Below are 12,637 nucleotides of genomic sequence, written 5' to 3' on the forward strand. Positions count from 1 at the left end.
AGGATAAAAAAAAAAATGAGGAGGAGGTGGTGTTCTTGGTGGAGGAAGAGAGTGGGGGTAGAGGTGGAAGAGGAGAAGAGAGATAGGATGGTGTGAGGAGAGGGAGAGGTGTAGGGAGGAGAGGGATGAGTAAAAGAAGGAAGGGAGAAGGAAGACGTGGGGTGTTGAAAGGAGGAGAAAGTGGTGATGGTGATGAAGGAGAGAGAGAAGAGGAGGGGTGATGAAAGGAGAAGATGGAAGAAAGATGATGAAAAGGGAGATAAGGAGGAGGAGGAGGCGGAAGGGGATAATGAAGGTTAGATCCAACTCTTTCACTCACTTCGAAAAAGCGTCTTGAAAGATGAATAAAACCGTCTGCAGAGAGAAGGAATAAAATAAAAGAATACATAGTCAGATTAACAATATTTGTTGGTAAGAACTCTTTAGTATTTAACAGTTTCGAGACAGTGTTAATAGACTAGGGAACTTCACAGCACATGAGATGGCTCCGCTAGAATGTCACTAAACACATGAATCGCCAGAAAATGGTTAAGATTGCTGGAATGTTGTAAGTACGTCTAAAAGATTTCTAAAGCCGAGGTCACACATTCACGGATGAAACGCCGGATGAAGCCGGAGGACAGGTCCGCCATCATCCGTGGAGATCCCTGAGCACCTTATAAAAGCCGGCCTGGCGTCCGGCTGCATCCTTGGCCAGCCTGCATTGTCAAGCCGGACGGGCGGAAAAAAAAAAAAAATGAGCAGTGTTCACTTTTTCTTTCCGGATCTCTCGGAAGAAAACGATCCGTGTTGATGCCGGGAGTTGGCGGGAGCCTCCGTGTACCCACCGAAAATGTCCGTGTGCGCCGTGTAGAGACCGGGGCCATCCGGGAGCAGAATAGTCCCCTATGATGGCCTTGCAGACTTCTGTGATGAGGATGGAAATTGTGTTGGAAGCTACTCTAAGTCCATACTGAAGAGGCATGTAAGTGTTCCCAGTAGTTAGATATCGAAGGGTAATAGCAAGCTTCAGGCCTGGTTCCAATGCCTTCTTCCAAAATGTGTCCTGCTTCTCTATTCTTGGTGTCACTCTGGCAAGAATTTCCTCAAATATCGCAGGGTCCATTCTCAAGAAATTCCTGAAGCCAGTCACATCTTCTGCTATAAGTTCATTCATCAACTTCTCATATTGGCTATACATGGGTCTTCTGAGAAGCCAAGGTTTAACCCACAGGCGTTTCCTCTTTTGTCTTGTTTTTCTTCTCTGTTCTTCTAGGCTCTGTGTTAACACAATCATTTTCGCTGCCAGTAGGTCTGTTTCAGCTGTAGCCAACTGCAGTTGTAGTAATTCAGCATGCTCTGAAGAAATATACATCTTGTCTGTTGATGTTCACTCTCCAAAGTAAGTAGCAGAATGAGGAACAGCCTCTACGGCGTTCTTTTATATGCATCGTGAGGCAGCACTGACTACAGTCCGGCGACAATCGGAAAAGACCGCCTGGAGATCGTCTAGGTCCTTCTAGGCACCGTGGAAATCCGTCTTCCTCTGTATGTTTCGGCCATAGTCCGGTGCCATCCGTGTATACGCCGGGAACATCTATGGCAAGGACCGGCTAGCGACCGCGGTCTGCCGGGAGGAGACCCAAATTTTCCGTTTGCCTGTCGTGCTCAGACCCGCTTCGGTGACGTCACAGCGTCTTGATATGCCGGATCACCCCGATGGCCGAAATTTCTCGTCCGGATTCATCCGCCGTTTCATCCGTGAATGTGTAACAGAGGCCTAAATGATCAATGAAAATCGTGTTACCATAACCATTTACAAATTGGCAACACTAACAGCCGGACAGACATTGATATACTGGTAATAATGTTGATAAATAGAAGGCAGTCAAGTAAAAAAAAGTCTGTATTTTCAGCTAACATTAAAAAGAAAACATTGGCAACGCAACGCTGTTGCAAATCTCCATCTGACCAAGCACATACCCACCCCCTCCCACTTCCGTGCACACCTAACCGAGCGCATAACGACCCTTCCCCCCAAATCTTTCAGTTTAATGGTGGGCGTAAGGAGAACGCCTTGAGGACATGTAACCTGGGCCCCTCAGATGTCTTGCGCAGGTCGCGAAATATCTTGATTTTTTTTTTTACTTTTTCATTATTTTTCTTCAAAAAATAAAACTACTTAAGACACAGCATTCTACCTATCGAAAGGCACCAGTTCACTGTACGACACATAACTATGTGAAATTTCGTGGCTGTATGGAGATAACTTTCTAAGTTCTGGCCCGGAAACAAAATTTCTATGCTTGGCCAGCGCCTGCCGCCCAACTCTACGGACGGACACCCATTGATCCCAATGATAACAACACCCTCCTCTGACTTTGTCAGGTGGAGAGTAAAAAAAAAAAAAATGCATGGAATGAGGTGAGTGAATAACCAGAGTTTTGTTGAATACTGTATATGCATGGGAACTGAAAGTTATGCAAAGTAAGTTATAGACAGACAAATGGTGTTTTAACGGCAGACTGATAGATGGGTGGACGTGATGAATATATAAATGAACTAGTAGAGGGACTGGTGGATGGTTAGAGAGACAAATACTGATAGACAGCATCATCAGCATCAGCATAATCATTATTATTATTATTATTATTATTATTATTATTATCATTATTATTATTATTATTATTATTATCATTATTATTATTATTATTATTATTATCCTTTCCTAATTATTTTCACGCTGCTAAATGAAGTGGATAGCAGGCAAAAATAGGATAGGAAAGTGTGTCAAGAAGAGAACTATCCAAAGTCTGCCTAAAGGAAAATTCATCCATTCACTCATTACTAAGGCCTTCGGAATCGTTGAAATACTTTGCCTTTTTGACAGGTGGCCATACTGAAAGATGAAGGAACGAGAAGATTAAGTGATAATTTGGGCATTATATGGATAAATAGCTAGGAAGATGAATGGATGTATAGATGGATGGATGGAAGGCTAACAGACAGATGGAGACTTGGATGGATGATTATAAGGAGAGATGGATGGAGGTATCAGTAAGAGTGATGATTGATGGACATATGTGGCTGGATAGATCATGTTAAATTACAGATCAGTTAGTCAGTCAGTCAGTCAGTCAGTCAGTTAGTCAGTCAGTCAGTCAGTCAGCGGATGCAAGGTTAATTTCGTGCAGAGAGACACAATCAGCAACTAAGCTTGGTTGGACATTTTTGGTGTGAGGTGATTGGGTTCTTGATGACGGGGTGACCGAGGCAGTTTCTCTTGTACACACACACACACACACACACACACACACACACACACACACACACACACACACACACACACACACACACACACACACACACACACACACACACACACACACACACACACACACACACACACACACACACACACCGCTCGCTGGTGCAGTGGTAACGTTCTCGCTTGCCAACTGGTGGACGGGAGTTCGCGCATCGCTCAGGTTGCGAAAAATTTCACTGATGAAGTGGGTGGTTACTGTCCCCCTTGAGCAAGGAGACGGGTGTGTGTGTGTGAAGGTCACAGCCTTGCCCTTAGATCGGACTATATGAGCTCTCAGCTCCCTTCCGGGAGGGTAAAAAGCTGACGATCACGACCATCAAGTGATCCTGACCGACCCGGTGAATAAAAATTACACACACACACACACACACACACACACACACACACACACACACACACACACACACACACACACACACACACACCATAGCTGTATATGAATATGTAGGTGTGCATTTGTATGTATATGTCGGAGAGCGAGGAAAAAGGCATATGTGTGATTGTAGTTTTTTTGTGGGTATGCATGAGAGAGAGAGAGAGAGAGAGACTGTTTATTTGTCGTTAGGAAGGTGAAAAAGGATGGTGAGTATCAGGTGTTCGAGAGGAAGGCAGCAGGAGGAAGAAGGGAGGAAGTAAAAGAGAGGAGAAGTGAGAAAAAGAGAAAGGGGTCAAGAGAGTGAGAGAATAAGGAGAGACGCTTGGAAGGTGGAGAGGGAATGCTGAAAGACGTGAGAAGGGAAGGATAACTAAGAGACTTGAGAGAGAGAGAGAGAGAGAGAGAGAGAGAGAGAGAGAGAGAAACAAGACAGAGGTGTAGTCAAGTCCCCCTTTTCTGAAGGTCATTTGCAAGGTGCCTGACTTCCTTACCTCGTTCCTGGATGCGCTCTGAAACGTGGCATGCAGGCTAACCAAGTGCTCACGGCTGTTCCATAAGTCAACGTCAAAAATACGGGATGAGGTTGGGGTGGGTTCAGGCACATTCATCTTCTCAATTTTAATAATATACTCCTTAATCCCCAGTCAAAAAATAAAAAGATATATCAGAATAAGCTGTCTCCCCAACCTCTCTTAGCGATTTATTTTTTAGAAACGACTGGGTAATATGATTTTGTACTATTGCGGACAGGAGTTCGTAGCCACCTTCAGCTGGCTAACCCTGGGATGTGGCATCGCCGCAATCGTGGGTGCATTAGTTGCCAGGTAGATATTTCTGTCAGTTATATCCCATATACGTTAATATTGCATGAATGTGCCTGACTAAGGTTACAATCAAACTGAATGCTTGACTCGGATGTATTAGAGGAAAAGAAGTATGATATTAAGAATCACCTTTGTTTCGTGTAAGTCATTTATTCATGAAACCAATTAAAGGGAACTTGTGGACTGCTTCATCTTCCCGTTTCATTGAAAGTGTGAATAATGACACGTGGTTCATAACTTGAATCGAGATATGCGTATGGTAGCACGTGCGAAAATATTCTGCCAATAAAATATATCTTCCTTAAACTTCTGGCTGTATACTGCCACCACTAAACTCGGTGGTGGAAGCTGTTGACTGTATTCTATTTTATAGGTCCCAAGTGAGAATCCTGGTAAGGCATACGTGAAGATTTGAAACATGCTGCATTTTGTGTAATATACTCAGAGTGTGGATATTCTTATCCATATCAGATATCCGATGTTACTTATTGACGCACGCAAGAAAAACAAAAGAAGTGCAATTGGTTCAAAAGTATTCTACCTTAAATTTTATGACAGTCGATTATATGTAAAGCTTCAAATAATCGGGATATCCACCTTATCGTTCTTATCTATGGATCATAATGTTTTATCAACTTTACCGTACGATAATGTGATCACCCACCAGGTTATATAATGTGTGTGTGTGTGTGTGTGTGTGTGTGTGTGTGTGTGTGTGTGTGTGTGTGTGTGTGTGTGTGTGTGTGTGTGTGTGTGTGTGTGTGTGTGTGTGTGTGTGTGTGTGTAATGGAACAGTTTGTTCGGTTTCGAAAAATGACCCTCGGGCCTGAACCCTAGCTGATGACAGTGTTCCAGCGTTGATTAGAACACATTCTACAGTAGCCTCACTCCTTAGTATGAACTCCACACAGCAGAAGATTGCTCTACGTGCGCGGATCTTGGGAATGAGGGATGCAGGTGCTTCTGTGTCCGCTATATCAAGAGAGCTTGGTATATGCCGATCTACTGTCAGAAAGTGGTTGCAGAGGTAGGAGGAAAGTGGATCTCTACTTGACCTACCAAGATGTGGAGGACCACGTAAAACAACTGCAGAAGAAGACAGGCAAATTGTAGAAGAGACTAGACGGACACCCATTACAAATGCAGTTATCATTCGCAATCGGCTACAGCTTGAGGTGTCTGCTCGAACAGTTCAACGAAGATTACACAAGTCTGGTTACCATCATAGGGTTCCTACAGTCAAAGAAAGGTTAGAGCAGAGACATCGTGACGCCAGATTACAGTTTGCCCAGCGTTACGTCCAGGAAGATTTGGCTTTCTGGGCCAGAGTAATTTTTTCCGATGAGAAGACTTTCCATAGCACCACCCATGGTCGTCTAAGATGCTGGCGACCTGACGGCACCCGTTATTCTCCACAGAATATCTACGAAATAGCAATAAGTAGGCATGTCGACTGCAACGTGTGGGGCTGGATGCACCTCCATGGTATAGGAGAATTGGCAGAGATAGAAGGAAGATTTACCGCCAACCAATACCTGGAGATATTGGAAGAAGTGATGCTTCCTACAGTTCGGGCAATGGCTCTGCCTTATCCGGAAAGGATTGTGTTTATGCAGGTATGAGAAACACACCTCAACCTCATGTAAAGACCACCACACACACACACACACACACACACACACACACACACACACACACACACACACACACACACACAGATATATGCACATCCGTTGTTATATTTAGTAGGTTATATAATATTGCTTCAGTAGTTTCTGTATATAAATATATCTCTATTAAAACTTCAATACGACTCCCCGAAATTTGAGTAAGACTCTCCTGAGGAAAGAGGGAATGTTAAACATGCGCACCTGGAAGTAAAACCATCGGGGATTGCATGCATTAATGACCTTCGTTCAGTTGATACAGCCTACCTAAATTTATGTTTTTACCATTACTAATTACTAGGTAAATGTTTACAGTTGTGTACGTGTTTCAAAATAGTATTTTAATCATGCACTCTTAATTCATAATCATTTCATATGTTTAGGACAACTGTCCAGTCCATACCGCCAGAATCGTTCGACGGTGGTTTGATGATCAACGGGATATAGAGTTGCTGGTATGGCCTAGTAAAGGTGCTGATATCAACCCAATCGAGCATGTGTGGAGTAATGTGGTAAATACGTGGGAACCTGGTCACGAGAGAACTTCGCAGGAGCTGCTACAACATACCGAGGCTGAATGGAACACATTTCGTCGGAATCAAAACACAATACATAATCTGGTTGCATCAGTCCCAAATAGACTTACAGAGGTCATTGAAAAGGAAGGGGGATGGACCCACTACTAAACACGAGTGTATGTAATAGTAGGAAAGGGATAATCATAATGTGCAAGGGTCGTTTATTGGTTAGAGATGCTTATAAGTAGGGTCTTTGGCAATGCAAACCATAGAATAGAGCACATTGCAGCCATTGATGAAGTTTTTTCACTTCTGAGTTAGATGCAAATGTATAGTATGTATACAGTATTTAAATAAATATCTTAATTTGTAAGTCTTTATTACAACACCGTTATGCATTCTGTATGTTAGTTGTCAATATGTTCATCATGTGATATTTTATAACAGCAAACATGTTGAACGCACATATCATAGAATGAGGAGAGTGCGGGGTTAGTGTGGTGAATATAATTCATGACCAAGGTTATGGGTTCGAAACTTGTTGCCACCACATTACACTGCGGGTAGTGTGGCTTCCATCCAATTTTATCGTAACTGATCTACGTGCCCTTAAATGCATACCTCGTAGAGAGAGAGAGACACACACACACACACACACACACACACACACACACACAGAAAATGCGAACATAAGGCATTTAACAGAAGTTACGCGGCCTGGCTAATAATTTGAAAGTCAACTGGCGTTACCCAGAATAAAACCCATCTTTCATTTTGTCCGACGAGACGTTATCCTGGGGTAAATAAACTCCTTCGTCATCAGCCAAAGGAAAAATTCCCTTTTTAGCTCGAGCACGTTATTTACTCGTATTGCATAAAATCATGTGTATGTAGCCGGAATGAAGCCCATATCTACCCCTTTATCGGCCTGGCAAACTCCCTGTAAAAAATACTATTATCTACCGACACTCTGAGTTAAGCGGGGAGACTCATCTCTCCTGTAAGAAAATCCACCCCGCCTCTGTGTGTGTGTGTGTGTGTGTGTGTGTTGAATTGCGAGTCATCTGACTTGTGGGGCATGGTATGCGGGTTGGTAGATTTACTGACTGGGTTGGTGGATTGGTTAGTGTAGGCTGGTGGTTTCACAGGCGGATTAGGTGGAGTGGGTGGGCGAGAGGGAGGGAAAGGGTTGTTGGGCTGGATAAGTTGGGTGGAGTGGGGTTCGTGCATTAAGTGGGGTGGGTGGTGGAGCTACGTGAAGGACAAGGCAAAAGACGGGTTTATGTCGTCCTAATTTTGAGACATACTATATTGAGTAAGGTTGTGGGTATGTGCGTTGATGGGTGGGTGTGTAGGTGGATGGACAGACTGTGGGAAAATAGGCCTCTGGGATTACGTCATATGAGTGAATATGTCCAAGTTGGGAATAGTTCAGTGTGCGGAAAATAGGTGCAGGGGGGATATTATTCTGGAATCATGCAGAAGTAGGTATATATATCCAGTGGGTTACAACAGGTCCATGGTGCAATACGTCTGTTGGGTAAGAGTCTGTGTTTCAACTGCACGCATCAGTCGGTGATATAACCACGTCAGATAATAGGTTTGAGGAAAATAGGTTCACTGTGAAAAATATGTCCATGGGTATACGTCCATGTAGGAAACCTGCATCCATGGAGAGATTCAGGGTCGACGGAAAAATTGGTCCATGGGGAGAAAATACATCAGTGGGGAAAATTAGTTCATGGGAAAATAGGTTTACGTAGAAAAGTAGGCGTCTTAAAAAAAAAGGCATTAAGGAATATAGGTCCATGGGCGATTATGCACCGAGTGGTGAAATGTCCATTGATAAATATATTCATAGGGTGAAAATAGGTCCATAGGGGCATACACTTACTGTAAACATACATAGAGCTATTTAAAATAAATAGGACTTAAAATATCCAACTTTTAACAGCGACCGTTGCCTGGAATTAGGCTTACCACTGCACACCTTGGACCAAACAGTCATTAGCCAAACCCTATTACCACTTCGTCATCCAGCTATTATATTTCATAATTTACCTTCATTTAGTCATAAGCCAACCGAAACGAAAGGAAAAATCCCTGGGTAACTGTGCTGAGCACCTCATTTCTCCTCCTCATTCCTCGAAATTTCACAGGCATTCACTACTCTCTCTCTCTCTCTCTCTCTCTCTCTCTCTCTCTCTCTCTCTCTCTCTCTCCTGGTAACAAATGAATGCTTCGAACTTGTTCACTCTGTGTTCGCTGGTTCAAACATACAGGAAATCATGGAGTGGAGTCAAATACACATATCTGTCACTTGCTTGGCTCTATTCGAGAAACAAGTTATTAAATAATCAGTGTGACATATTCCTGTTATCAGAGTCAAACTTTCAGAGTAAATATTACTATTGCTTTATCCACTAGTACAAGCCGAAAGCTGAAGGGATACTTTTCGGCAGAATTGCATCGAAGGCAACCTCTGTGCTCGTGAATGCGACGTTGCCACATATACGGCTTGGCTGGACGAGGGTGGCTAAGAACTCCTGTCCGCAATAGTACTCTATGTATCAAGAATATGTTATTAGAATGAATGGAATAACACAGAAGAGGATAGTAAAATGTAACAAGCAAAATAAATCACTTGGGAAAAGGTGTTAGGGAGCTTCCATAACCGAGGAGAAAATGGGTCTAGCGGTCATGGCCTACTATTTTTTTTTATTTAATTAAAGTATATTTGTAGTTTTGAGGATAAGGATCGTTTTATGTATGCATTGTTTTCGTTAGTAATAAAACATACATATATCTTTCCTTTGATGTTCACTGACGACTTGTACATTAATTATTAGTCTTTATTTTTTGCACATGAATAGATAGATAGATGGATAGATAGTTATAGGCATAGATATGACAGATATAGATGGAAAGATAGATAGATAGATACAGATAAACAGATCATTGTTACGAAGTCTACTTAAGCTAGAACCAGACAGTTTTGATCGATCGAGAAAAAATCCTAGCCGACCAGGGGTTAGGGGCAAATGAGGCGGAGTTTACCTGGACGTGTTACAAAATATGGGGCAGGGAAGGAATAAATGATGGATGAATGGATGGTTACATTATATCTTTATTAATTATGGGAATGATGTGAGATGAAGATGGTGTGTGTGTGTGTGTGTGTGTGTGTGTGTGTGTGTGTGTGTGTGTGTGTGTGTGTGTGTGTGTGTACAGCCTGCTTGTGAGCGTGGGAGCGTTTGTGGGTGTACTGTAGGTGTGTGTGTGTGTGTGTGTGTGTGTGTGTGTGTGTGAGAGAGAGAGAGAGAGAGAGAGAGAGAGGGGGGGGCTAAAGAAAAAATAAGAGAGAAGAGAGTGGGAAAAGAGTAATGAACAAAAAGAGATAATGAAGTCTTGAGAAAGGAGGAAAAACAACAGAAATGAGAGGCGACACACCAAAAATGGAGGAAAATATGTAGGATAGGAGAATGAGAGAGAGAGAGAGAGAGAGAGAGAGAGAGAGAGAGAGAGAGAGAGAATCCACTGAACGGAATAATCGTCTATCACTTGCAATAAAAAAAAATGGTAAAGATGCTACCTTACTATGTGGAATTAGGACAGTTTTATTTCCTTTATTGATTGTTAACTCCTCCACTCCAACAACGTGTCTTTAAAATTTATTCTTATTATCTCCAGACGATTTATTTCACTTTGGGGCAGATTTTTAGAGATATAGGGATTACACGTAGCTTTCAGTATTTTTTTCTTTTTTTACTGTGAATCTCTCCTAAGCTTAATTAAATATGGTAACACGATAAACGACCAAAACGAAATTGCCGGATTGGTCAGTCTAATCCGAATTCTTGTCGATTGTGGAAGCTCCCTACCATCTTTTTCCTGAGCGACTTATTTTGTTGATTATATCTTACTGTCCTCCTCTGTGTTACATACATCCATCTGTTATCGTCCTACTCTGCATAAATAACGTACAAGAGGATATTAACCACCCCTATCCAAAAAATAAATTGCTGAGGAAGAGGCGTTAGGGAGCTTCCTTAACCGACGAGAATACGAGCCGTGTTGTGTATCCAAAATACCAATAATTTTGTCATGAAGGTGGACATAGAGTTTGCATGAATTTAAGGTTTAATTATTTGCACTCCTCTCCACCTCTTCATTGTTTCCATGTATTTTATTCTTTCACTACTATGTCTTTTAATCCTGTTCTATCTACCTCCAGACGATTCAGCTCAGGAGAAATTTCAGATAAAACGGATGGAAATTACCTCCTTCAAACCTTTCATGGCGTTAACAGTTTGTCTTATCTTGCACTTATATCAGCTTGGCAACCCAGCTTCCTCTCTTGTAGTCTCATCTTAAATCATTTCCAGATATAATAATTAGTTTTCCATACCGCAGTTGCAGCCGAATGTGTTGAGTTTCTGAATATATGTTGCATTGTATTCTTGCAACCACCAGACTATTTAACTAAACCTAGGAAGCCTGCAGTCCAGTGGGTTAACATTTCAGATGAGCTTGGGGCTACAGCAACAACAACATTAACAATATGACTCGTTGGAAGTGAAGCCTTCTCATCTGAGCAGCAACGGGAGAGAAGAAGTATGTTTTTTGGCTTATTTTTCAGCCCACGTCCTTGATCTGCCTTGCGTCCCCTCTGCGTTATCATGAGCGGAGGGGAGGGTAGGAGAGGGATGGAGAGGTGGGGTGAGGAGAGGAAAGGTGAAATGAGGTGAGGGAAGGGAAGAATTAGGTAGATTCCTCACGACCCCACCACGTTAGATGAGGAAAGGGGAAGGAAGGGGAGGTGAGCTGAGACGAGGTGAGGTTGGGCGAAGTAAAATGTTGAGGTCGGAGGCGAAGTGAGATAGCCTAAACCGAAGTGAGGCAGAACGAGGTGAGGTGAGGTGAAATGAGGTCAGGCAAGGTGAAATGAGATGAGGCAGGCAAGACTCCTCAAGGCCACAGCACCTCAGGGACCTCTCGCCAGCTGCTTCCTTGACCTCCATTTATAAACATTCCTAAGCATAAGTCCAGTATCAGTTTGTTTGTAAATACCCTGCTCTTCAATCCTACACCTATCCGACAATTCACAATCAGAACAGGGTGGAAAAAGAAAAGTTGAAAATACGGAAAACAAAGCGATCAATGATAATACCGAATTGTTAAGGATGCTTGCTTGTCGAAGAAATTTATTAGCCTCTGTTATAAATACGACCTGTACTCCCCCGATGTCCATTTTAGATTTTTTTACATATCATTATTTTTTTATTTCTTTGCCAGGAAGGTCAAGATTAGGTTAGGTTAGGTAGGCTTGGTTGGTTAGGCTAGGTTAGGTTAGGTTAGTTAGTTGAGAGACGTCGGGTAGTGAAGGGGTTATAGAGGCTATAACTCAGCATCTCGTATTGAAGAAGTGATTATGATGCAGTGTGTGTGTGTGTGTGTGTGTGTGTGTGTGTGTGTGTGTGTGTGTGTGTGTGTGTGTGTGTGAGAGAGAGAGAGAGAGAGAGAGAGAGAGAGAGAGAGAGTTGATGAAAGAGCCAGAGGTGACGTGTCAGAGAGAGAGAGAGAGAGAAAGAGAGAGAGCAGGCAATAAACTAGTAGGGACCAGACCTGTCTCGCGCTGGTCGTTTCATTACAACTTTCTTGCACTCACCTCGTGTGTGTGTGTGTGTGTGTGTGTGTTTCCAAGTGGGAGTGTGCACGTGTCTTGATTAGTGTTCCGTTGCATATGAAATCGTCGCTCTGTCATCAAAATAGGTAAACGCTATGCTTTTCGTCCTGCTGGGGGCATACACCACGCCAGCCAAGGACATCTCAGGTACACCGCATTAAAGGACGCTCCAATTCCCCCTCACAGCACGTATAATTATAATCACTATCAAAATCCAAAATTCAGGCCATGCTTACGTTGAGCTGTGTTCAGGGCCATA

The sequence above is a fragment of the Coenobita brevimanus genome, chromosome 101 (genome assembly GCF_032717465.1).
Source record: "Coenobita brevimanus isolate Jiangsu-jjx chromosome 101, ASM3271746v2, whole genome shotgun sequence".
Classification (NCBI taxonomy): Eukaryota; Metazoa; Arthropoda; class Malacostraca; order Decapoda; family Coenobitidae; genus Coenobita; species Coenobita brevimanus.